The sequence below is a fragment of the Epinephelus lanceolatus genome, chromosome 22, assembly GCF_041903045.1.
Source record: "Epinephelus lanceolatus isolate andai-2023 chromosome 22, ASM4190304v1, whole genome shotgun sequence".
Classification (NCBI taxonomy): Eukaryota; Metazoa; Chordata; class Actinopteri; order Perciformes; family Serranidae; genus Epinephelus; species Epinephelus lanceolatus.
The window spans coordinates 23953403-23977152 of record NC_135755.1 but is presented as its reverse complement, the minus strand read 5'-3'; the positions used below and the strand labels follow the sequence as shown (position 1 = coordinate 23977152).

Below are 23750 nucleotides of genomic sequence, written 5' to 3'. Positions count from 1 at the left end.
TAGATCATCACTCACAAAACAGGAGCACTGGATGACCTCTAGATGTTTTGATGTGTGAAATAATGTTATTGTGGCACAATATTCATAGAGTGTGATAGGCCATTCACATGTGGCCATATCTTCCAAATGGTTTCCTAATTTGAGTGGACAGGTCCACCATTGGGTCACCCGCCAGCAGAGTCATGCATTTGACCAGGAATAAAGCTGAAATCAATTTCCTCTGGTCTCTCTGTGGGGCCTTTTGAATGGCCCTGTGTTTGTGCCTGAGGGAGCACTTACTCCACTTCTGCTGACCTCTTTGTCCTTTCCCCTATGAGCATATCGCTCCCATTGAAATGATAACTGCTTTTCAATCTGTGGTCAAAACAACTGGGCACACTTTTTCAAAAAACCCCAATGGCTTTCAAAGCACTTAAGCACAGTTACCAGAGAAATGAATTTTAGGCACTTATCAATATGGAGCATAGTGATTGTCAGAAATCAACCTAAATGCGGCCCGAGGGCCATTTCATTTTGACCTCTCTGCTGGTTGGCCACCCGTGTCTTCCTGTATGCTGAATTACAAGGTTGATGGAATTATATAGCATGTCACAGAGAGCTGCCCTTATTATTCTACCATATACATGCATGTAGCATTGTAAAGCTCCACCTGAAATGAGGCCTCCACTGAAGCAGTGGTGGTCTTGAAGAGGCTATAGAATGCTCATTTTTTCAGTTGGTGCAAAGGTTCCTAAACTAACAACCAGCCTCCACTTTTGAAGAGCTGCCCTGCCGCTACGTGTGCGCCCTACAACTGCAGCCTGTGAAAATCTCTGCTGAATGTTGCGACGAAAATCACCACCCTCAACCATTATCATCTGTTGTCTGGACATAGGAGAGAACAAATTATATGGAAAGAGTGCACTAGATGGGTCTGTGTCGCAAAGCAACACAACTAACTTGGTAAACCACCAGAAAAAAACAACGCAATCTGCAGTACAATGAGTGCATGAAGGCCAAGAAGAATAATGTTGCTGAGGTTACCATATCGTTAATCCCCGTCCTTGTTCAGCGTCAACTCAGACATTCAAAACAGTAATCACAATACTGTGATTGCAGTAAAAGAAGATCTTTATGTGTATATAGTGTGTATACAATGTATCCATAGAAGATGTACTGAATTCAGGTGAAGAATAACCTTATTTTAAGTCTGATTTTGATGCAAAGATTTGTACGTCAGCAGGAATGTAGCACAACATGCAGGTAAAAGCAGTGCAATAAAAATATTTTGATCTGAATATTGATCAGAGTAATTCATTCAATCATTATGGCCATAATTGTGCGACCCTACTTCAACAGCATAATCAAATACCTGGAATTCAGTAATGGCTTTTGGTTTTGGTGTGCCACCCCAAGATTTTCAGTCTCCCCATCTGGCCACCCCATGACAAATTTCTTGGGGTACCACTGCACTGAAGTTCTCACAACAGACTATGGTCATATTTAGAAGACAACAGAACTAAGCAGCTGCATGCTTCAGTGTTTTTAATTGGGCCCGAAGTTGAACTTAGCATGTACTGTAATGTATGTAGTATGTAGAAGGAACAAATGGAAACAAATACAATCATTTCCAAAACTTTGTGTCATATGCAATTGTAATTCAATTACAGTACCACCAAGGAGGCCTGGAATCTGTTGCAGAATGGCTCGTTCCGACTCACTGCTTTGGGTAATGGTGTTTTCTTTGCTCGGGAAATGAAATATAATATCATTAAATAGAGATATGCAGAATGAAGTGTCGACAGATCCATCTTGGGTGCCTGCTCAATCTGTTTGTGGGTGCTGAGTGGCTCCCCAATGACAGATCCAGCTTATCATTGAAACATCCCGCTCATGGAAATCTGGGGATTTGGCTCATTCGACATTTTCGAGATTTATGGTTGTCAATATGTTGAGGTGGGAACAAAGACAGGCAATTAAGGGAAGATCCTGAAGAATGCTGAACAGTCTATTACTAAGGATTTGTTGGGAAGATGGGAGGTCTTTTCTAAGGCCACAGATTCACAGATCAGACTACAGCCCTCTCCTGGTAATCCACACGCATGCAGGTTCACGTGTTCAATTCGCACCTCTGCAAGGATTAAATCATCCCTGAACACGGCTATCAGCTGTGACTGAAACCATTGACAAGAGACAGCTAGGATTTTCAGTGTTTGCACTAACCCCAAAGATAATATTTGCCGTGGTTACCACTGCTTTTGGCTGCAGATAGCAGTTAAGAAGGGCTGAGGAGGGGAAAAAATGAAGAGGGGAGGCAATAAAGAAAAGCTTTGATGTTGTCATGCATGATTGTGCGGAGGCATCCTCAGGCTTGTGTCGAGTGTGTTGATTTAGTGAGTGCTGCAGAAACGAGAATACAGATGGCTATTTGGGGCTGGGCTCTGAGAATTAGAACCTCTCTGACACACACTTCATATACTTCAGACACGAGCGTCAGATTCTGTTCCACAAGTGTGGCACTATGCCCATTTAATTAATTTACTTTGACTGCCATTAGGAGAAGGACTATAGAAAAGGGTACAGGAGCAATTAAGCCTATGTATGGCACTGACCACTCAAGCATTGGAGTCTGTTTATTCTAAAAATTGTATATAACAAATAAGTGTACCCAGCTCATGTTTATTCATTGGGCACCATTTCCAGTCTATCAGATAAATAGCTCAAAGGCTGTCTTTAAAAATTCATTTGAGGGAAAGTTAACATTTATAACTTCCCAAACCTGCTCTTAGGACTGATGAATTTTTAATTTCAGCACACCCACGATTGAAATAAAATTCAAAGGAAGGTGTGATGTCACTGAAAAACAAAGGAAAGCCATGTGATGGCTTGGCAATGCCCGCTAATTCTGGTGGCACACATGAGGTCTCCAGGTGTTTGGGACTTGCCTGCCTCTATGCAACAGCAGGGCATTCCAAATGCCTAACTGGATTCTGCACCTGAGCTCGGGACTGGAGAGCCAAACAATATGGGGGTGTTTTATTCTGAAACGTAGTCCATGGATCATGCAAGCAGGCACTTAGGCAAAAGGTGACAGATGTTTCCCTATATCAGATCCAGGAAATAAATAAATAACTGCAAAGTGCAACAAATGAGTTGCGTCCACTCCATGTGGTGGACATCTGTGCTACAGACTGCCTCTAGTTGTGACTTAGGTCTCTTTGTTTTAGTATCAAGGAATGGTTTTGTTCTAAAATATGGAATATATTTTTTTTTAATATAATGTGCCTATAAGTGTGTGTGTCTTTATATAATTAACAAAAACCTACAAGAATAAATAAATAAAAAGGAATATGGGAATATATCACTGTGACTGGGCTGGATGGTGGCTCTCTACCTGTTTGCTCTAAAAAATTTCTTTGAGCCTCCAGAATTTAATTTAATATCTGAAACACTGAAATCTTTGAAAGCCACAAGTTAAAATAATATAATTTAAGACATTTCAATATTTCAAGGACCTGCAGTCACTCTGTTCTAACAAGAAACACACGACCTTAACTGAGTTTTTAATTTCCGGTGACGGACAAATTCAACTTGGAGGATTCCATCTGCATGTAAATAGTCTGATGAAAGAGGACCTCTATGTTCTGCCTTCGTTCCATCTTTCTTTTTTTTGTTCTTTCTTTCCTTAATGTGACACACTAGCGGCAGCCTATTGTACATTATACTTGCAAGTCATGCACATTTGGCTAAACACAGCTCCGAGGCATAATGTAATCAGGGAAGCCATATTCTTGTCGCACAGAGTACCCAATATTTTGGAAAATGGGATTCAGCGCATTCTCATCAAACCCCTGGAATGAAATATGAAAATTTTTTATAGCTGTGGTATTTGCTAGAATAATATGCTCGCCAGGTGAATAATCACACTGGCTGGAAGTGACAAACCAGTGTGCTGTGCCATAAATAAGATGGGAATGGGGCATAGGGAAATTATTATTATCCTTTTAGGAGGGTGTTCTGCTGTTACTATTCTAAAATATAAGGCTTGTGCTTATACATATAAATTCAAACTCGGGCTGTTTGGCACTATCCAGTGCCCCAACGCTCAAAAGGGGCTTTAGATGAATCACAACTGTGATGACATGCATCCCCAAACAGTTAAGCCACTGTTTGATGAATGTGATCCACTAAATACAGTGGATGCGGAATATAGTTGGCAGAGGTTGGCTGATAGAGGATTCTGCTGTAGTAAGCCACAAAATACCCAGTAAATTCAACTGTTTTCTAAAAGCTAGAAAACATGTGTCACTGGTTTTTCCTGCCAGTATTATCAATGGAGAACTTCATGGTAACAAGACAGAGAGTCTACAGCCATGCTAACAGCTCTGTTTGGATGCACTTAGGGTATTAGTTTGAGATAAATGCTAACGTCAGCATGCGGATATGCTAATTTTTAGAGGGTATAATATTCAACATGTTAGCATTTTAGTTTAGTTTAGTTTGTTAGCATGCTAACATTTACTAATTAGCACCAAAGGACGGTAAGGCCGATGGGAACGTCAACTTTGCAACTATTTTACCTGATGATACGAACTAGACTGTTATTACTTATAACCCTCAGTCTGGGGGAGGGGGGGGGGTAAAATGTTATACATGTACAGATTTAAAAATTAATTTGCTCAATTTAAAATCCTAAGAGCGTTTAGCCAGAGCACCCAGTACCTTAGTGGGTAGACTGTGTCCAAAGTCAGCATCCTTGCTGCAGCAGCCATGGGCTTGATTACAGCCCACAGCCCTTTGCTGCATGTCGTTCACCCCCCCATGCTTGACACTGACCTGTCAAGTCCTAGTTTGGTCCAAATACCAACCCAAGGTCAGAATGAGACTTGGAACAATCAGCTATCTGTCTACAGAATTGCATACTGAACCATTTACATTTATTGGCATGGTAATGACATAAAAATGATTCCTAACCTATAGTTCTGTATGGATTTGCCAGAACAGTCTGAATAACACTCTGTCATTAAGGTTGCTATGGTTGTTTATCATTCTGCTCATAAAAAGGCTGCCTCTACAGTAATTGGAAATTCAGCTTCCCATCCTACCAGGGGCGGTGTCAAAACATTTACACCTTGGCTTGCAAATCCGATAAGACCAGATTTATAAAGATAGCGATCTCATCTCTGACTGTTATTCACAGATATCTTCTGACAGTCATGTTTGAAAAGGCCACGACCTTCAGAGTCACTGCTTTGTAATGGAAAGAAACCAGTTCGGCTGAATTAGTGAACCACATCCGAGGGTTCAATAACGGACTCCCTCCATCCTGTTACCTTGTCAAGACAATAGATTGATAGGAAACGTATGTTGGTTCAAGTCTTTGAAACGCCACAAAGGGGCGGCTTGAAAGAGGATGGATTACATCCTCTTTGAAACTTGTGATTCCTCACCACTAACCTGAGTCTTAAACTGGTGGACGATTTCTGATATGTCCTTTCAAAGTAAAAAAAAAAAAAAAAGGGCAGCTCTGTCACACCAAAGAGGTCAAAGAAATCAAGTGAATCCAAAAGAGCGGTAATACTTTTGGTGGGGTCCATTTCTTAAACTAGATAAAGTGTATCGTTGGAGTAAAAAGAAAAGCCTTGTTTCTCATTTTCTGCCGCTTCCATTCAGCTATGTCGGCCTTATCTTCCATCCACAGCCAACTGTATGGTCCAACACTGCCTTGATACGACAAGTGTAAGATAAACTTGACAGATCAACTTTTTCGATAGTCACCGAGCCCATAAACAACTGGGGCCTCTAATCTGATAATCCACCAATGAAAGATTAGGCGCAGGGAGTATTATTGTGTTGTCACTCTTGCTTACAGGGTCACATGGGCTTTAGCTGCCAGGGTTAGACATCCCTCGGCAAATCCGAGGAAAGTGTCACATCTCAGCAGGTGAGGTGCGGCGATAAGACAGACTGGGGGATATTAAATGGACAAACTGCAATTATCACAGGCATTAATGAGAAAGCAAAAATCTACAGGAGGGTGGCAGGGTGGCCTCGTGATTAGAGACACATTCTGTAGCTGAAAGGTCACAGATTTGATCCCAGAAATAGTCAGTGTGTGTCTATCAGCAGCTGTTTGTACTGTGAAGTATCCTCAAGCAAGCGTCTGCGTGTTCTTTTTCTGTATCAGTGGAGTTTCAGCGGGGTTCAAACCTAAATGATAGAAAATGTCTGGTATCAAAAACTTTGATTTATGCTATGAACGACATTAACGCAGCCCACATTGTCCTCTTCTGCTCCTTTCAGTTTGCAGTCCTGCTTCTCTGTACATTTCCGAACCTGATATTAACCATCCAGGCAGCTCCTGCATATGCTCACTGCTATCTCGCAAGGAGAGCCGGAGAGTTGGAGTAATTCAAACATTCTTCAAACTGCAATTTATTTTCCCCGAGTTGTAATTATGGTCTATTAAAATGCAAATGATGTCAATGGCAGAGCAGCGCTAATCACTCAATGTCTGTTTATGGGCAGTACAGCCACATTAGAGAGAGACTCGCACAGTGGAGACTGAGATGAACAGAGATCCTCTATCTGTGAAGGATCCAATAAATTAGACCCCTTTCTCAATGTATAGAATGCATTTTTCTCAAGGGATGTAAAGATAGTCTTACCACAAAATAATGTTCAAGTTATATAAAGTTGATGGTTTCATATGCTAGCAGAGTTGTGCCAGCTGTATCTTTAGTAATCTGTAAACATTTCATATGAACATCATGTACCATCTGTGGACTGTTGTCTATTAAGATATGTGACTACATATTACTATATGTTTTGACATTTATTTTGACAGACACACTCTTATTTACAGGCACAGAGGACTAGTAATGTTAATGGATTGATCTGCACACTGTTGTTGAACATTGACATCTGCTGGTATGCAAATTGTAGCTCTATGGATTTAAGAAACCTGTCATAACTACCTGTTACAGCTGGCACAAAGTATCGCAACATATGTTGTACAACAATATACAGTAATCATAGTAAGTTAGTCAGTTATTATCTGTGTGTAATGCCAAACATTTGGCTGTCCTTTACGGGAAGACAAGACACCACTATTTATTAAACATCCCAGAAACTGTTAGACTATTATGTGTACTTCCACATACTTTAAAACAGTCACCCAGTCTTGAGATTTAGGACAAAGCATGTCCTACCAAAAAACAAAAAACACACCCTTACACCCTGTTAAAGGATTTTATATTAAATAAATCTGATTTATAAATTATTTTGAACTGCTTTCATGTATTTAACTTCTAAACTAGCCCCGTGCCAGTACACACCCCTGCTCCACACAATTAAAAAAATGTGTTAAAAGCCTTCAAAATCTAAAACTAACAGCATGTGCTGGCAACATCAATGTAAAAATCTACTGCTATAGTCATGTTTGTTTTAATTTTTATTTTTTATTTTTTATTTATTTATTTATTTTTTTTTTTTGTGAAAATGTTGGTCCTTTGAAGATGCGTCCCAGATTTTTGTCAGCTCCGTCAGATTTCCACAATATATATATATATATATATATATATATATATATATATATAGCAAGGGCCTTGCTTTAGAGAGGTCGCCATCTTGTGCCGCCATGTATGTATGGCAGACCGAGCGGACAATCCAGCCAGCCAGAGAACGCGTTTCGCGTGTATAAATAAACCAACGAAGACAGCGGAAGGAAGGAAGAAGGAGGAGGAAACAGCAGAGAGTGTTAGTAGTTCGTCGATAGAGAGTAGTGAATAGTTTTTTTAGTTATAAAGTTTGCAAATGGACCACAATTACCACACAACAGGAAAGAATGAACCCGAACCGTCATCTGCGAGGAAAAGAAGACGCAACTTCACTCCTTGTGATGCACTCTCTGCGGCGCTTCTCCTCCTGATGATATATCACCCCAATGATGGCAGCATTAGCACCGAATCCCATTCTGTGCATTCAGCCTCTCTTCTCGCCCGCTCAGCATCCAACACATGGAGTTCCTCATCTGTATGCTCCGGCTCAAACAGGTATGGCTCTGGGTCTGTGTCCGCTACAAGGAACTCTTCAAAATCGCTTTCAAAGTCGTCCATTGCAGCTACTATAGTCCGGAGATATTGCTAGGCTAAATAAACAGCTGAGCACTGTTTACCGGCTACGCTGTCAGTCAGTGTGCGGGCTGGAGATTGGTTGAGCAGAGAGGGGAGGGGGTCCCCACTCAGTATGGTAAACGATTATGTGTATATGAAGTGTGTCTGTTACGCTAGAAGAGTCAGAGTTTGGGACGGAGTCTTTTACCCCCTGGAGTGTTACCGGAGTTTTTGGAGTGCTCAAATAAACAGGCCTTTTTCCCAAACGCTCCTCTGGTCTCCTGCTCGTGAAGGATTCATTACAATATCGTAACATGGTTTAGATTTCTAAATAAATATTCACCTCGTCGCTTGATAGACCTACTCCTGAAAAACTCGTGCACAAGGCTTTTTGTCCCTACGAGGCCACCGTCATTTATCCGACGGGAGGGGTGAGCGAGTGAGCCCTGCAATCTAGAATTTGACCACTGATGTCACTGTTTTCAATCCATTTTACACACTGGCCCTTTAATCAGACATTAAATGGGGTAGTTATACCCAATGGACTCGTGCCTCACTTCCGGGTTTCCAAATGCTGCTCAAGTACTGGTTATCTTACTATTTTTTAATAAATCCATTAAATAATCCTGCTGTCTGGTGTGTATTAACTATAACTGGTCAATTAAATAAGCTTTAAAGGTTTAGAAATTAGTATTGATTAGCATTAAGAGAACTATCTTTGAACAATTAAAATGGCTTCTAACCACGAGTGCTGTGAAACTGATAAATATGTAACTTTTTGACATCAACTCTGTCAGATCTTACCTCCATCCATCATGTATGCTATTCAAGTAAAAACTGAAATCACTGGGAGGTTGGCCCATTACAGGTTTTAATAGTCAAGACTTTGATCTTTAAAATATATTTTTCCTAGCCTAATTGAAGAGTAAAAATCAAAAACCCAAATAAATATGGTTTTGCTCCAATGAGTACAATGCATTTATGTCAAATAAATAAAGTGTACACTGAATAACAGTAGGGAAAAAAAGGAAATGCTACAAGCCTTGATCAAGCCTATCAGATAATTATTCCAACGAAATAACTCTCTGGTCAGCCTGCTTATTTCCACATCAAGTAACCTATTCCATAACGGAGCTACATGTATGTTTCAGTGAACCTCACATGATCCTTATGCCATAAACTCAACTGTGAGCAACTTTTGTGCATATTACAATAGCAATAATGTCCAATACTCCATGAGAAAAGCTTGGTATATTGATGTTTTGTATGTCATATTAATATGCGCTAATTCACTGCAACATATAAACACACAAAGTAATGTAAATTGAAGTGCTCTGAGTATAATTGGATAATCTCAATAACATTTAGCATTTAACAACACAGCTAATCAGCTATGCACAGTACACAAAAATATTGCTTGCTGATTAAAACTATACGCAGTCGCTGCCTCGGAGTACTGGCACCTTAAAAGAAAAAACAGCTGAACAGAGTTTCAGATCAGACTTAATCATTTTGGCCTCTAACACCAAATAATTTGAAAATCCTATCTGAGACATTTTATCTTTTGTTTAAACAATCCAGACTGCATGCTATGAAGTCACATGTACACATTCTCTGCTGGGTGGAGGTCCGCGGTTACACATACGAGGCTGATAATCATCCATATTTCAGTGTTTTATTCATGAGTGCATAGCCACGGGTAGAATATGTTCATGCATGTTAAACTACACATGATTTCCTGTTGGGGGTCATGTGAGTGAAAGCTACACAAGAGCTGCACTTATGGAATAATAATGAAGGTGATGAGCATGAATTACATCTGCGTCGTAAGCAACCTATTTCATGTTCTTCCCTCTGCTGTGTGCAATTTCGGCACACTGCTATTTCTTTCCCCCCGTAGTTGATGTTTACACATGTGTATGGTCTGTGCTCCCATCACTTTTGCTATGCATGACATGGAGCCTAGTGGGGATTAATGCTTATCTATAGTAGTGTTAACCATATGCCGTGACAACAACCTCATGTCCCCCTTATCACAGGGTTAGCTGACAAGACATGGTGTCATTAATAATCAAAAACCTCTGAACTGGATGCAGCCCAACAATGCAGAACCGCCACTGAAATTATACAAAAAACCCAGAGCTACATGGCAAATGTAAACATGTTTTAAATATTAAGTAAAATTGGGTTTTTGTTTAAATATTAGTCCGGAAAAAGACGTCAATTTGACACTTGAGATATGGATGCTTCGGCACAGCTACATGCGGTCTGATAGGGGATGCCGAACCCTCTGCACATATAAGCATGCTAAGATAACGCTGCATGCATATCAGGCAAATAAACTGTCACCCTGCACACTTTACAAATTGAGAACAAGCCGGCCGCAATAGTGGAGTGCTTTTGTAATCACTGGTGAGAGGATTTGTGAGAATATAAATAGCACTTTCATTAGATCAATACTGTCATCCCTCCTCCGTCGGCTCACATTAAGAGCACAAGCTGGGTAATAATGGAGGACTGGTTGGACACACTCTGTAGCATTCTGTTTGATCATAAGGGGTGGTGTCCCCTAGGGCGCAGTCTCAGGCCTGCTGATAAATTCATCTTTCTGACTGTCCCCCTGGGAGCTCGCCAATGAGTGAGGGACATTGACTTTTCATTAAGGAGATCACTGCATTGGAAATTGAATTTATTTTGGGCTTAAGAACATAACAGAGCTGTTTGTGAGTCAGCCCGAAGGCCACAGAAGAATGCCGATACACCGAGAGCTGATGGAATGTTTTGGTTGACTAATAACGCTCCCCCCTGTTCCCTCTAGTGAAATACATACAGGTGTCAAGAAATAACATGCAAAGTTGAAGACTCTGCTGTTATTATTGGATAGAGTGTGCTATAGTTCTTTTCAGTCGACTGCTCGATGCCTCGTTTAAATGATAAGAAGTGCACGGTTACATAGAAGATGTATTAACATGTTTTCACAGCCATATAGTCCTGAATCTATATAGCATATTTGTGTGGAAAGTGAATTGCATATGGCAGGAGCACAAAGCACACACACGTTATTTTCTCTAACTTTAATATATGTGACACCATTTTTAAAAACAGTTATCATTCAGCAGTTAAGGCAAAATTGACTTACCTACAGAAATGCATGAATTTAATAGGCTCATTAAGTTTATACAGTATATTAGTGTGCATTGCAGGGAATTCAATATTATTTATAGACTGCATTTTACCACCCAAGATCACAAAGGTTCAGCAAAATATCAAGGGTCACTTCCTGGCACTGTACCTTCCACCTATGCAAAGCTTTTACACTTGCTGTAAATTACATCAAGGTGAACTAAAGTGTTTACCCCATTAATTTATTTCAGCTAAAGCCAGAGCGCTGACCCATAAAATGAGCTAAGATAATACTGACCTTAACATGGTCTTCTGCACATGGAGGTAATTGCTAAGGCTCCAGATCAATCAATATTGACTTGCCAGTTTTTTTTTTTTTTTAACCCCCTTCCCCACCCAGTATAGCTTGAGCTGAATGTGTAAAATTGGCTTTAGATGGATGGAGAACATATCCCTGATAGTTTAACCTTTATCTAGCTAACATGTTCACTTATCTGTACAATTATAGATTTTGCCAGTCAAGCTGTTTCACAGAAAATCTGTTGAGTGTTAAAAGACTGGAGAGTACAGCCAGGCTAATTGTGGACTGTGTTTAAGTTGAACTCTCTGGAAGAATTATAACGCATATAACAAGACCGTAGTCAACGTAAAAGTCGTGTCCGTGCACAAGCTTCACAGTCATATGCAGACTTGTATCTTTTGGCAGAAAATAGCTGATACTGAGCAATAACATTTCAACAATAAATTACTGAGGAAACAGGTAAGCAGGCGCGCACACACACAAACACACATGCATACCTTTACATCACAATCGCTGTGTACTCCAAGGCATTTGATTTCTCTTTAATTTTTCAAGGTAGGGGCACAGACTTAGCAGGCATTTCCATCTTGACTTGATAAATATCACAATCTTCTTTTCCCTGCCACACTGAAGTAATTTATTTTCTATCTCTCCAAGCTATATTTTCCAGTTAATATTTCATTTTTTTTTCATACAACCTGACAAAGGATGCCACAAGGGATGATAAGAAGTCTGAAACCTTTGCACTCTCGCTCTAGATACAGGATTTACCTTGAGAATTTTTTCGAAGAAATAAGACTTCTAAAATAAGGGAGACACTTAAAACAACACCAGTGTGTTCTTCTTTTGAGCTATACAAGCTATACATCGTCTTCTCCTAATAGCTCATTATGAAACATTGATGATTCGTGTTTGGTGTTGATGTGCGTTTGATCCAAGTTCATAGATGACTGCAGCTAACCACAGGGTTACAACCCGCGCTGAGTGTCTGATGAAAACAACAAAACAACATGCTACAAATGTGTTTCCCCTCAGGTGATGCTCACAAAGACTGGCTGACTAGAGTCGCTATTTATAGAGTTTTCAAAACAGCAAATCCTGATTGTGTCACTCAGACCTGTTTTAATACCCAGCAGCTAAACATTCATCATTCATATGCTACAAATGTGCTCTGTTTTGACTCGGGATTATGAGGAGAGAATTCAAAGTATTAACGTTTTTTTGCATGAAAACTGTGATCTCAGTGATTTACAGAGGGGGGCTTGTATTCTTTGCAGCAGAACCAAATTACATGTTCCTTGAGTGATGGGTAGCAGTGTCCTTCTGGCTATTCAACTCGCCCTTAATTTGAATTTGATAAGATTTCTTTTTGAGACATTGTTAGGCTAATGTAAATTTGGAGGGGGGACGCGGGCCTACCGCTGGCTTAACTTTGATGAGGTGTTAATATCTAATATCAAAAGCAGATAAAACCCTTATTAGCCCCAGTGGTCTTGCTAGAGTGGGAACTTATTACACAGAGGAGATGAGACGAAAGCAGATGAAGTAATAAGACTGCCGGGGGCTTTGTTACATGTCCTTAAGCTTTCTGACGGGGTCAACTTAATTTTGTGACTTAAATGCTGAGGGTTTACGGATGCAGACAAGCTGACATTGTTTGAGAGATCTAATTCAGACTCTCATATTTCATAGACTGCAACATCTGGGGGATTACAGTGTCTCGAGCCAGAGGCAGTTTGATAATCGGTTGTCATTTTAGGAGTTGTGCGCCCTTCCCAGCTTTGGCGGTTTCTAAAGGTCTTTGGTTCAATCAAATGTTTGTGAGATTAGTTGGCTGCACTCCTTTCAAGAACTATTTCCATGTGGGTTGGGTTTTAATGTTTGCCTTTAGGCTTTCATGGTAAAACACTCTGAAAATATGCTGGAAGACTGATAATTTTGGGCTCTGAAAGTTATTTTGAGAAATATGTAGCCATGCTTTGTCACAATTTAATGGTCTATAAGGAATAATACACATTGTAAACTTAAACCAGTTGTGAAATGCAGTAGTTTGTAACGTAAACACATAAATAGGATCATTGGGGCTGGATGTGGACTGAGGATGTGCAGTGAATTTGTAACAAGACTGAAGAGTCTAGAGCCATGCTAGCAGCTCTGAGGCTATACTTAGGCACAGCAGTGCTTTGAGCTAAATGCTAATGCCAGCATGCTAACATGCCTGTAATGATAATGGTAAGATGCTGATGTTTAGCAGATGTAATCATAGACTGGATAAAAAAAGTGGATAACCTTGGGTCTAAAAAGTAAAGCCAGTGCCGAAGTGCCTTAAACCTGCATTCGTTCTAATGGCCAGCAGGGGGCGACTCCACTGGTCGCAAAAAGAAGTCAGATTGTATAGACGTCTATGAGAAATGACCCAATATCTTGCTTGATTTATTACCTCTGTAAACATTTTCCTCAGGAGTTTATGGTCTTAGTAGCTAGTCTCAGTAGTAGTTTTGTAAATTATGGCCCCATTTACGTTAAAGAGACAATAAACAAAATAAGTCGTGTGGAAAGTGCTCTTTGGCACCAAAAATCCAGGATGGCGACAGCCGAAATGCCAAACTAGAGGCTTCAAAACGGTAATCCAAAAACCACTGGATGACTTCACGATGGCTACGTCCACTCCTTTCACACAGTCAATGAGTGTAATGTTTCAATGCTCAACTCTTCAATGTGTTAGCATGCTAACTATTGCTAATTAGCGCTAAACACTGAGTATGGATTAAGATGGTGAGAATGCATTTAGTTTTGCATGTGTAGTCTTAAACCAGTTTAAAACTTTGACTTCATGATGGCACCAGATAAAGAGCGAGATATTACAGTTCATTCTAACAGGGACATGACTGTGTTTTCCAAATTTATTGGCATTTCACCCAACATTTATTGAGACATTTCACTAAAAACTACAAATGTGAACCAAATTTTGGCACTCAAGGAAAGTCAGGGACTCACCAAAGTCATTAGGATTCCGTGTTGAAAACCTGAATGTATTTTAAATTTTTTGTGCCAATCCATCCAATAAATGTTGAGTTACCTCAGTCCAGACAAAAGTGGTGCACCACCACAGACATTGCCCTCCCTAGAACCCTGCTACCAGCAATTTGTTTTGCTTTTCAGAAGAGAGGATGTTGTTAGTAGTTCAACCTCTTTAAATATAAATGCAGCTTTGCAGACACTGCTGACTTGTAAGGCATTGTAAACTACCTTGCTAGACCTCTCCGGAAAGCACAAAGTAAGCACACTGTTCGTATGCCACCAATCAATGCCTTGGACCAAGAGGAATGAGCTTTTGACTCACTGACTGAGGGACGGCATCAATACAAAGCGTTCACCCTAAACAAGTCGGAAAACACCTTGGGTTCCAGCACTATGTCCCATTGATTTCTGTTCAGCTCAACGCGGATTCTGCAGCATTTAGACATTTAATTCCCTTTCAAGCAAAGTCATTACACAGCCGGGCATTTAATTAAGCAATCACAGCGGTGCAATCTAAATGATTCAGTGTCTAAATGAGGGCCAAGTTGGCAGTGTCTAAATGTGGGCCATGTTGGCATTATTGTGTCGTTACAGCTTCTAATGAAGCCGCTTCCAAAATTTAAGATTTATAGAAAAATACAATTCTTGAGAGAGACATGCCCTTCTCAACATATGAATCCTACAGCTCCTCAACAACAGCTTACAAAAACAAAGAAAAAGGTCAACATTTTAGGATTCACACGCAATAAATCCACATAGTTAGACTCTTAATTAAGTGCATCAAAGGAGTTTTTGAAATGGAAGGAGCCAGGTATTCACGGCTGACCTATTTCCTCTGCAAAGAAACATTCGAGGGGCATGGGCACAGATGTGTCTGAGGATGTACTGGGGAGGTGTTCTCACCTCTCCACGCCTCTGTGAACAGGGCGACAGTTTATTATGTCTGGATGTGGCCTCTGTGTGCTTGGTTTGCCTTTCCCCAAATGAGCTCAGCTGTAATGACATTGAAATTCAGAAAATGTTCATAGTCGGTCAGTCAGCACTGCTTATTGTGAACGTCGTAATGAAGAACTGCAAATACAGTACTTTGATACGTATTAATTTTTGCAAATCATTTGAGTCATCAAGTCTTTTCTTAAAGTTGTTGATTGCCCTGCCATGCTGTATCAGCACTGTTTATCAAAAAAATAATTACCCAGAAAAATAGGAAAACAATATTTTGCACTTTGTGATTCACTCATTAAACAATGCTATCAAGAAATGGCAAAACTCCTGCAGCCGATAGAAAATAGACAATTAAATTCATGTCCCATTGAAGCAGCGTGGACAAATAATGTGAATGAGTTAAAATTACAAATTGCTTACAAATATAAGTCTCTGGTAAATGGAGAATTAATTTCATGGCAGGTTTGCCACTGACGCTGCAAAAACCTTTTTCAGCACACAAGCCGTGTACTGTTCTGTGTGATTCTTTATCGCTCATCCTCGTCTCTTTGCAGTGGGCAGGTGTGCAGGTGGCACCAGCACCTGCAACTGCACCTGTGTAGTTTGTGTCACAGTATGCTGGTCTCTCAAAGCCATTTGTTCCCAATCATGTTAGTGTGCTCTCTGCAACTGCTCCAAACATACTGGTGACTGGTTTTTCATCCATATTTTTACAAAACAAAAGAACTTCTGTGATGCAATTTCCTCCTAGTGTCTATGGGGATTTTAAAGGTATAGTTCAACATTTTGGAATAAACTAATTTGCTTTCTTGCTGTGAGTTAGATAAGAATATTGATACCATTCTCTTGCCTCTGTTGGACTGAATAATGTATTTAGCTGGAGTCAGTCACCCTAGATTAGATTGGCTAAGCACAGAGGGGGAAACAGCTAATTTGGCTCTATCTGAAAGTGACAAACCAGCACCTCTAAAGTTCAATGACTTAATCAGTGAGTTTTAGAGGTGCATGTAGGCCAGGCTAGCTGTTTCCCCCCCGTTTGTCGTCTTTGTGCTAAGCTAAGCTAACTGGCTGCTAGCTCCAGAGGGCTGTACCACAAAGCAGAGTCAGGCTTCCTTTGTCTGAGCTGGCTTGACAAACCCTAAAGCCTCAGTCAGAGGTAATGGGTACCATGATGGTGGTTATCAACTTGCTCTATTTACCCAGGCTGCACATTCACATAAAATAAGGTTAAATGACATGTCAGCATCTGTAATATGTTTTTAATCATTGAATCATATTTAAAAGCAGTCACTACTGTTTCTTCATTTGAAGCAACAGTAGTGATTGCATTAATATTACCAATTGTGTGAATTCACTACTTAATATACTTATTTTACCACTCTGTTTGTTTCTGATGTGACAGCTGCACATCCTACAGCTCTGAAACTTCGAACTTGATGCAGTAGATTTAAAGGTTACACTCAACTGCATGTATATATTCTAACACTGTCCTATAATGACGGAGACATGAAAATCACTTACTTTTTTGGGTAAATCAAATACCTAGCACATTTGCTATTTGGTGTTCTATTAGCTGTAATATACCAGCAGTGTGAAACAGACTTCAGCAAATCAGGACCAAGCGTAAAAACATAATCCAAAGTGGTAACATTATGGTATGGTTTAAAGGAATTATACCACATTTCATATGTATATAAACATCATCCTGATTAAAAATTTAGTGATATATAAAAGTATAGACGGCTTCTCCTATGGCCATTGTGGGCCAAGGGACCAAAGAACACTACAAACACATTCGGTAGTTCAGCCAGAACAACCTTGCAAATCAAATGAAACTTTTTCTGCATCACTGATGTAGGCTACTGTAAGTTCTCATACAAAAAAACAAAGAAACAAACAAGAAAAGTTGGATAAACTGCATTTATAACGTTTTCCCTCAGCTTACAATCTGTATAGCTCTTATATTGAATATTGACTAAGGGTGGCACTATTCAAAGGAGTGGCGAAAGGCACTTTTAGAACGATTTCAAGCTGAAACTCTGAACAAAACTTGGTCCTGACTAGGTTAGGTTTTCTGCATAGTTTACCATGGCAATCTAGCCAGGTTAAAAGAGAGCGGCCTTCGTAGGATGGAAAACTGACTGAACATACCTCGCTGGCCCACGAATCTTGTTTCACCCTTCAGGTTCCTAGCCTATTTCCTGTGGTATCATTTTCTAATCTAACTCTCAGCAATAAAGTAAATAAGTGTATTTAACAAAATGTCGAGTTATTCCTTCATCTTTTATGCTGGTGAGCATGACCAATGCCAAGTTTATACCACAAGTTTGTAGCCTTGATTTTTCTCTCACTGACAGTTTTTGGAGATCACAGAGAAAAGCCCTAGAGGCAAACTGGTGGTTGCTTTTGTAAGCAACAATCGCTATGTGTGAATATTTAAAGATGGCAGAAATGCACCAATGCGTCAATGTGCTGCAAAGGCCCAGGAGACATCTAGCAAGTTCAATATCCAGACCTGTCTGCAAGTCCAAATCCTGTTGTGTGAAATTAATTTTGGCCGACAATGACAGCAGGGACCATCTAATATGGAGAGGAGCCATTCTCTTCTCCATATTCTTTGTTTTGTGTCCTTTATTGGTTTTTTTGCTGCGTCGGCCAGTAACAATTCGCATCACAAGTTTCTTGCGGTCATCCATTTTTGGAGGGAAGAACTCCTGTCTGACTCTTGGTCTTGCTGTCTTGTGATCTGTGTGACCCCTGTCACCGATCACTCGTGTAATTTGCTAACCACAACTTAAAGATGCCCCACTATAAGGTCATGTAATGTGATCAGAACAGCAATCTCACAACTTTGAAAGTTGTGCAGTGTGTAGATGCCATCAAGTTATTCTATGGTTCAGTGGACCAGAGCCCTGTGCCACAGTGATTGTGGAATTATTTCATTCCAAATAGAAGTGTTGCTTGATAATGACACCTGGTGATTTTGCATTTTTAAAAAACTATATTTTCCCCAAACTTGAACTTTGACATTCTAAACTCCAACTACAGATGTTAATCAAAGTCAAGACTTAATCCAGGCCTGATAAGATGCTCTATTTAACAGGCTCGTTTTAGCGGGGGGCTCGATCAGGTGAAATGAAGAGGAACTGATTGCTTGTGGTGATTGTGCTGATTACATTTTAAATTTAAAACTTTCCTGGTACATGGTCTTGAAGAGTATTGCAGACAATGACATGGCGGGCTTAGTAAATGCCAAGGTGCCTGCAATCTCATAGTCTGGGAGGGAAATACCACACTTTATTTTTGACTTTAGTTGTTGAAGTTACAGAACTGTGGCTATGAGGATGTTGCAAATGGAAAAACAAACAAAAATCTACTCAGGGTAACTCTTTGTATATGTTAGTACTGCAAATAGTCTACAATTCTGATGTGTAGATGTGGCTATTTTCCCTCTTGACCAACTCTTTATGTCTGTCATTGGTAAAATATATAAAATAACACTGAATTCTCCCCACCAGATCCAAATGCTGAAAATACAATTTTCATATAACCCTTTGTACGTCCTGCCCCAGCAGCACCCATTTATCATCAACACGTCTTCGAATAAAACAGTCATGTTCTATAGGACGGAGAGTTCACCATTTCTGACTCTCTCTCATTGTGACTGTGGACAGAATTCACAATGACCGAGATCCGTGTTGCAATTTCCCCCCTAGTCAAAACATTATGGATGCTTGTGCTACAGCTGTCATATAAATGACATTTGAAAATATATGATGAAAGGAATTTGCATGAAATACGGCATGGGATAAAGCATTAGCATATTTGGAGGGGGGGTATTTGCAATTGTGTCCGTGCCCTCTCTTGGAGATGACAGATCATGTCATGTACATACAGTACATGCGTAAAGCCCTCCACAAGCTGCTAACTGCAATTTAAAAATCTAAATAATTACAGAAATAAGGAAATATTAATGTGTTGAGAGCAGGGTTGTACCGTGTTTACATCCACACAGTGCCCAATGCAGGTCTATAAGGCATTCAGTCCAATCACTGTCTGTAAGCACGAATAATCTTGTGCTAATGCAGGTTCACAAGAGAACTGAGACTAATCTGTGCTGTACCCGTTTCAGTCACAAAAACGGGAGACTCACAAATCATTTTACAGAATCACATCAAGTTTTTGCAACTCCTGCATCCCAGTGGGTTTAATATCATGGCACAGATATCAATTTCAATGCGTAAAATCGCTCTTGATCTCTTTTACATCATTTTGCATCTTTTCCAATTCGTTCTCCAAAGACTTGTGTGTTGGTGTGACACCGCGGATTAAGGAGCTAATGGCAAACGCGCCATCTTTTTGACTGCGTGCTGCAGTTGTGCAAAGTTAACTGTGAGCAGGAATATTTTAATGTTGCTCAGTGGCAACACAAACACCATCACCTCCTGAGTGTATTCGCTAAGGTCCCATGACCAGCTGCTCATCCTCGTGTGTTAGGTGTTTGAAAAGAAGGAAAATGAACAGCATGGTTTTTATCAAAGAAAAATCCTCGTTGTTGGGCAGTTTTTTAGTGAAAGAAAGGTCATCTTTGTGCAGCACTGCAGCAGATTATCTGTATTACAAGGATGATATCCAAAGTAAACGGTCAGAAAGTCATCTCATGAGCATGCACAAGCTTGAATCCGAGCTCTCGCTATCTGGCTTCATCAGTGTATTCCTACTACTGTTGTTCAAAGCTGCTTTCCTCCAACTCTCCCTGCATAACTCTGGAGAGGAGGGAGAAAAGTACAGTAGTTTGAGGTCAGAGTGAGAACAGAGACATTGCACTGTATCCAGCGTTTCACAAATCAGGAGAGACTGCTAGTTCACATTTGTTGGCACATTTAGCCAAACACATGAAATACCTCCTGGGTGAAACTGAGAGAACTGTTCACTTGGATTTGTAACCGAATATGTCACTTGTAGTGGTCAGCAGCACACTGCACTGATGGACACTACCCTGCAGATTATATACCTTAAAGACTCTTGTGTAACTGTAGCTTTCGTTTTATGTTTGACACTTTTTCACTTAATGTTTTGCACTACATTTTCCCCCTAAAAACATCTCAAATGCATTACCACACAGCTGGCTTTGTTTACACGGTGCTCTACAGATATTTTGAGATGTTTTTTTCTCACTTTGACTTGTCACCCAAAATGTTTTGTTTTATTCAATAGTTGTTTTGTCAGTGGGTTTGTTGGTTTTGGTTAAGCAGCCGCAAAGGAATAATTACCAAAACTCTTTCGGGCAGGAGTAGTTGTGGGAGTTAACAGATGATGCATTGCAAATATGGAAATGTATTAATCAGAATTCTAAAAGAAGTTTGCAGAAAATAAGTTTTTTTTTTTTTTTTTTTTTTTTCAGAATTCCTCATTACTTCACTAACTTGTATTACAAATTGAAATGAAGCATTATTTTAATGGCTGTAAACGGTAATATCTCCCAGGCCAATTTAGAGGTAATAGTATGACTTTTTTTTTTTTTTTTTTTTTTTTGGTTAAGATATTTTTTTTGGCCATTTTGCCTTTAATAGACAGGTAAGCGTGAAGGGGGGAGAGAGAGGGGGGATGACATGCAGCAAAGGGCCACAGGCTGGATTCGAACCCGGGCCGCTGCGGCAACAGCCTTGTACATGGGGCGCCTGCTCTACCACTAAGCCACCAACGCCCCATAGTATGACTTTTTTAGCACGAAAATCTTTAATGCGACATGTGTTGTTGTACACCACCTTTCGGGAAGAATTTTATAGTATTCTCTCCATGTTTCCCGTTCCAATAAAAGCACACATTTATTGGTGCTCAGTATTAGTGGTCCATGGTGTGTGATGCTGGGAAATTAGATGGGAAACTTAGCAAATATACTTCATGCATATAACAACAAAACAACAGCAGAAAATCAGTCATTAGTTTTAACAAGGGTAATATAACAACACATTTAATTTGTTATATAGGCAAGTGTGCATATTTTCTGAAGTTGTTTGCCGGTGGAACGCCGTGCGTGCCTCAGTAAAGATGTCAAGGGCGATTAATTTGTTGCAGTTACGACTTGTGTTTTGTCTTACATTGACTGTAATACGTTTGACAGATGTAAGGGCCTATTCACTGGATGTGACAAACAGAGCACATATAAATCAGTTCGCAATAAAAATGTGGTTTGATTGATGAATATTAAGAACTCAAGCCAGGATCTGCAACTCTGTTGGACTGTAGTTTAAATGTAGTGTGTTGGACATTAGTTGCATGTGATGATAAGCAAAAGTTGATTTTCACACTTTCTCAAAGTCAGTGAAAACAAAACAGAGCAGTGATGTCATCGGGGCTTCTACATATTCAAAATATCCATCTCCCATCACCCATCTTAACTTACCTGTCCTCATCATCTCCACCAGTAGTCAAATTAGAGTTATAACAGCCATTATAAAACCATATAGCTCTTAAGATAAACCACAGAGAGAGGAGTGAAATCCGTAGAGAGGCCTACCTTGAGGTCGAAGGTGTGAAAGTCATGGAACATTCTCTCTCCTGAGACCTGTGACAGAGTAGAGAGGGGGGAGGGTTGAGACGTCAGTCATGATTAGGCCACAGTGCAATTACAGAGCAGCTCCTCTGACAGTGATTGATCAATGAGGAACTCCCTTAATGAAGACAAGGACTCAGGGGCTCCCAGGAGCAAATTGGCAAAAGTAAGTAGTGGGAATAGTGTCCCCAGATTGCTAAGGCACTAAGAGGATCATCCCGTCTGGGGCAGCAGTTTGTACAGGTACATGTCTGATTTCATACAGTCGGAGCAGAAGTCAGAATGAAGTAATACCAAGACTATCAAAAGTTACAGGGGGATTTTGTCCATCATGGCTGCGGTTTCCTGTAAAATTCCAAAATACTTAATGATTCTGACTCAGGGCTAAAGTCATCAACAATAAAAAGTAGGGGAAATATGGAGGAAAACATCTAATTATTTCCAAATATAAACCTTGAAAATTGGTCCTGTAACTCAAAAAATGGGCTTTTTGAGTCAGCAGCACTGTGAAGCAATGTTTTTTCATTGGTCCCTGTTCCTTTCGTATGTCATGCCTGATGCGGGGTTGGATAGTAGCTCATTACAAGTAACACAAATGAGTCAAACCATTTTTTTTTAAATGAGAAGTACTTTAATGATCCCTTTTCAAAACTCATTATTTACTCAGTAATCTTCTTTTTATTCATATAAGCATTCATTTTCTGTAACTGCTTATCCTGTTATGGGTCGCGGGGGGGCTGGAGCCGCTCCCAGCTGATGTTCGGCGAGAAGCAGGATACACCCTGGACAGGTCGCCAGACTATCACAGGGCTGACACATAGAGACAGACAACTATTCATGCTAACATTCACACCCACAGCCAACTTAGAGTCACCAATTAACCTGCATGTCTTTGGACTGTGGGAGGAAGCCAGAGTACCAAAAAGGAAAAGAAGTCTGCACACCAAAAAAGCTCCAATGCAAATAAAATTTAATGACTTCATGGATGGGTGACGTTTTGGGCACAAGGCCCTTCCTCAGACCAGGAAGCCGGAGTACCCCCAGAAAACCCACGCTGACACAGAGAGAATGTGCAAACTCCCCACCCCAGGGTTCAAACCCACCTCACCTCTTGCTGTGAGGTGACAATGCTAATCACTGCACCACCATGCCATCCAGTAATCTACTTTTAACTTCACTACAATTAGCATTTATACCTTTGTTACTATTCAGCTTTAAATGTTGGAATTGACTCTTAGGGAGAAGACCGTGAATGGGGCATCTCTATTGCAGCTGCCAAGTTTCCAGCTGCGGAAAGAAAGAAAATACTGAGATCTGCTCTTTCAGAAACTCCTCCTCAAGCCTTCATAAGCACATTAAAGTAAGTTACACATACTGTAGGTAAAATTGTTGTCAGCTAGCAATGGTTAGCTTCGTTAATTTTTCATGTGCAACAACAACACATGCTGTTTTGTTCATTTGTTGCAGTGGAGGTACTTTGAATAATTTTTTAACAAGGTACTTTTTACTTTCCTAGAGTTGGTTTTGCAAATGGTAATTTTCACTTTTAATTGAGTCATTTTTTGGGGGGGAGTCAATGTATTTTTACTTGCTTGTAGATTTTCAGCACTATACCCACCACTGATGAATGCACCCGGTGAAGTAATATGCAGTCTGGTCAATGTATCTATAGTATTTTGCTATTAATATTAACATTTGGGCAATCAACACG

The 23750-nt window shown here is 40.1% G+C and overlaps 1 protein-coding gene across 46 annotated transcripts in view; it reads right to left on the bottom strand.

Moving 5' to 3' along the window:
• Positions 1-23750, bottom strand: part of ptprda (protein tyrosine phosphatase receptor type Da) — a 428165-nt gene that overhangs the window by 184710 nt on the left and 219705 nt on the right. For all 46 annotated transcript variants that reach the window (XM_033651569.2, XM_078164079.1, XM_078164087.1 and 43 more), the window contains exon 8: positions 22004-22051. The gene's annotated coding sequence lies outside the window, so the exon portion shown is untranslated. The remainder of the gene's footprint in view (positions 1-22003; positions 22052-23750) is intronic.